Source organism: Myotis davidii, unplaced genomic scaffold (assembly GCF_000327345.1).
Source record: "Myotis davidii unplaced genomic scaffold, ASM32734v1 scaffold176, whole genome shotgun sequence".
In the NCBI taxonomy this organism is placed as follows: Eukaryota; Metazoa; Chordata; class Mammalia; order Chiroptera; family Vespertilionidae; genus Myotis; species Myotis davidii.
The window spans coordinates 15,122-19,540 of NW_006287911.1; the positions used below are offsets into that span (position 1 = coordinate 15,122).

Here is a 4,419-nt window from a genome sequence, read left to right on the forward strand (position 1 = left end):
TTGATTATTTAACAGTAATAGAAGTAATGAAAAGCATAAGTTTCTTATATGTTAAATATAAATTTACTAGAAAAGATAAATGCATGTTCTAGGCACCGCAGGTCCCAGTGTGCACAATACAATGATAAAAGAGGATATTGTACTTCCCCTCCAAATGATCAGACTAAAAGAAGATACTTTTTTTTCAATTACATAAAATTTAATAGAATTTCCATAGTCCATGACTAAAGAATGAGACTGGCAACAGCTTAAGGTTTGGGATCCTGGGGACTGATTCCAGGCAAGGTCCTGCTCTGAGAAGATGGGCCAGAGCCCAGCCTACAGTAGTGTTGAGGGGCTGGGGCTTGGAACTGGCTGGCTGGCTGGCTGGAGCCCAGTGCTGAGGATGGAACATCTCCATCACTGGTCACTGGCTTCCAGTGAGAAGGGCTGGGGAAGACTGTCCATCTTCATGGTTGTGTTACAATGAGAAAACTGAGGCCAAGTAGTGGGCTTATAAATGGCCACCCAGACAGATGCAGAATGAGGAAGGGGCTAGGATTAGGCCCAGGACCTTGCCAGGCCTGCCTCAGGGGCATATCCTTCCTGCCCTCGCAGTTGGTCACCTCGAAGTCAGTCCTGCCCTGTCTGGCATCCAATTCAGGAACAGGACAGCTCAGTCTGCATGGTGCACAGGGCCACTCAGCCTGGAGGCTTCAGGGGGCCCAGAATCTCATACTTCTGGTAGGAAAGGTACAGCTCCAGCCCAGTGTCAGGCCATTGATGTAAGTGGGTTGGAATGGGGTTGAGGGGTTACTAAGAGAAAGTTCCTCAGCTATGGAACCAGTCAGCCTTATAGAATTCCCAGTCCTTGTCCCAGAGCTCCTGGCAGCTCTTGCTCAGGGTTTGGTCCTCTAGGCAGCCATGAACCAATAAGTACCAGACGCCTATCCCAGGATAGGAGAGCCCCCGGCCATCTGGTCAACAAGGACCTTCCTGAGGATGTTCGGGAGGTCACAGAGGCCAGACACAGAGGTCAGGAAGTCTAGCCAGAGGCACTAATAGTGAAGGGAGGGCCCACACTGCAGCCCACGGCAAACATGCTCACTGAGGGCTCGGGGTGGAACTTCTGACTTGACCAGGCTGACTTCCCATAACTGGTGTGCACCCTCCACCAGGAAAACACCCATGGAGACCTCAGCAAAGACAAATGTTTGAGAGAACCAAGATGGCAGTGTAGGTAAATGTGGTACTCACTGCCTCCCACAACCACATCAAAATTACAAGTAAAATTCAGAACAACCATCATTCAGAACCACCTGAAATCTGGCTGAATGGCAGTCCCACAACTAGAGAAGAAAAGAAGAGAGACACTTTCTCTTTGCTGCATCTACTGCAAGGATGAAGACCATTCTTAGCAATCAGACTGTGGACAACCCAGAAAATATGGACATCACTCTGAAGGGACACACAGTTATTGTAAAAGGCCCCAGAGGCAACCTGCAGAGGGATTTCAACCACATCAATGTATAACTCAGTCTCCTTGGAAAGAAAAAGAAGATGCTCCAGGTTGACAAATGGTGGACAAATAGAAAGGAACTGGCCACAGTTCGCACTATCTGCAGTCATGTACAGAACATGATCAAGGGGATTACACTGGGCTTCCACTGCAAGATGAGTTCTGTGTACACTCACTTCCCCATTAATGTCGTTATTCAGGGGAATGGTTCTCTTATTGAAATTAGAAATTTCTTTTTTTAAAAATATATTTCATTGATTTTTTACAGAGAGGAAGGGAGAGAGATAGAGAGTTAGTAACATCGATGAGAGAGAAACATCGATCAGCTGCCTCCTGCACACCCCCTACTGGGGATGTGCCCGCAACCCAGATACATGCCCTTGACCAGAATCGAACCTGGGACCTTTCAGTCTGCAGGCCAAGACTCTATCCACTGAGCCAAACCAGTTTCAGCTGAAATTAGAAATTTCTTAAGTGAAAAATATATACGCAGAGTTCGAATGAGGTCATGTATTGCTTCTTCAGTATCTCAAGCCAAGAAAGATGAGTTGATTTTTGAAAGAAACGACATTGAACCTGTATCAAATTCAGCTACTTTGATTCAGCAAGCCACAACAGTTAAAAATAAGGATATCAGAAAATTTTGGGATGGTATCTATGTTTCTGAAAAAGGAACAGCTCAGCGGGCTGATGAATAAGGTCTAAGTTGTCCAGCTATAGAAACACCAAGATGCTGAATGATTTGCCACACTTGTTTGCAATATTATAAAGATACATAAAAGCCTTGTATGCATTTGGAAGAAGAAGATGAAGAAGAGAATGGGAGCCTGACATCCATGTGTGGCTTGTATTTTTTGTGTGTGTTATTTTTATTAAGTTGATTGGGATGACATTGCTCAACATGGTGTGTTTTTAATCAAGATGGATTATCTAGGCTGCAGAGGGCTCCTGTGAGGATCAAGGAGTCCCAGCCCCACACCAGACTCCCAACCTGGGGTTCCAGTACTGTAATTGAGAAGCCCACATAACTTTAACTTTGAGCTATAAAAACCAGCAGGGATTATGGTTGAGTAACACAGAGGCTGCTGGAGAGCCAGACAGTTCCTCTTAAAGGGCCAGCACATGGATTTACCTGGACTTGCTCCCTTTGAACTCCAACACTAGGGTAGTGGCTTGGGAGGATCCAGGGATATATTGAGAGGAACTGGATTGTCTGGCAATGGGGCAAGAACTCGGAGGCAGCTTTCTTCCAGACAGGGGAGCTCACAGAGTTCATTGTTCCTATGCTGAGACCTCCCCTGTCACAATGTGGACTGGCAGCTATATCTGAGCCTCCATCAACCTGGTTCACACTGTCCCCTCAGCCCTGGTGATTCCATGAAACCTCATCCAATTTGCACCCCCACCCACGCTGTGTGCAGCAGCTTTTCCATATGAATTGCCTGTCTTGGTTCAGGCTTCAGACTTTGCTAAAATCTCTCAAATAAGCAGCAACTGGGGTCAACATGCCCCATGCCTCTCAATAAGAGGCCCAAGACCCAGAACTAGCACCAACCTGCCTTGCTTCACAGCTGGGCCTCACGTAGGCATTACCAAGCCCAATACAAGTAGCAGCCATCTGCAGATTGCTTTGAAGCTCCTACCAAGTGGCCTCAGGCAGTGGCTTACTTTGTACCTCCTAGGAAACCTCAGACCAGTGCACCTAGTGGGCTTAAGACCATACCAGATTACAGCTCTACACATCCACGAGAAATACACTCAAGGGGCATACTCAGTGGGCAACAAAGTCCCACTGAAGCAAGTCCTACTCCATAGGGGTATCTCCTGCACAACAGCTCTTCTAGTATAGTTGCAACTTGTCCTCACAGCCGATTGGCCTGGGAGTCAATTCAGTCCAGTGACACCAACAGCAATCAAGGCTCAATTACAACAAGACTGTGCACAAAACCCACACAGGGGTTCTCAGGTGTGTGGGGAGGCTGAGCCACTGTCCCTACAGGACATCTACTACACAAATCCACTCTACCAATTCCAGGAGACATAGCAGCTCTACCTAATACATTGTAACAAACACAGGGAACAGCCAAAATGCAGAGACAAAGAAATATGTCACAAATGAAAGACAGAAGAAAGCTGTTGTGCAGACCAGAGAAAAACTAAATGAAATGGAAACAAATAGTCTACTAGGTACAGAGTTCAAAAACAATGGCTATAAGGGCCAGTCATAAATTAAGCATACACTAACTGAAGTAAGGAATAACATACAGGGTTTAAGAGTAGAGCAGAGGATTCTGAGAAACAAATCAGCAATTTAGAATATGAGGAAGCAAAAAACACCTAATCAGAAGAGCAAAACGAAAAAAAAATCCAAAAATATGAAGATAGTGTAGGAGCCTCTGGGACAACTTCAAGCATACTAACATTCACATTATGGGGATGCAAGAAGGAGAAGAGAGAGAACAAGATATTGAAAACTTATTTGTAGAAACAATGACCAAAAACTTCCCCTAACTGGTGAAAGAAATAGACTTACAAGTCCAGGAAGCAAAGAGTCCCAAACAAGAGGAACCCAAAGAGGCCCACACTAAGACACATCATAATTAAAATGCCAAAGGTAAAAGACAAAGAGAGAATCTTAAAAGCAGCAAAAGAAAAGCAGTTAGTTATCTACATGAGAGTGCCCATATAACTCAGCTGATTTCTCAACTGAAACTTTGCAGGCCAGAAGGGAGTGGCAAGAAATATTCAAAGTGATAAATAGCAAAGACCTACAACCAAGATTACCCTATGCAGCAAAGCTATCATTTAGAATTGAAGATCAGATCAAGAGCTTCAACAGATAAGAAAAAGCTAAAGGAGTTCATCACCACCAAACCAGTATTATATGAAATGCTGAAAGGTATCCTTTAAGAAGAGGAAGA

At 44.9% G+C, this 4,419-nt stretch overlaps 1 pseudogene; it reads left to right on the forward strand.

The window, feature by feature from the left end:
• Positions 1-1,375: 1,375 nt before the first annotated feature.
• On the forward strand, positions 1,376-2,262 carry LOC107182467 (annotated as a pseudogene).
• The last annotated feature ends 2,157 nt before the right edge of the window (positions 2,263-4,419 follow it).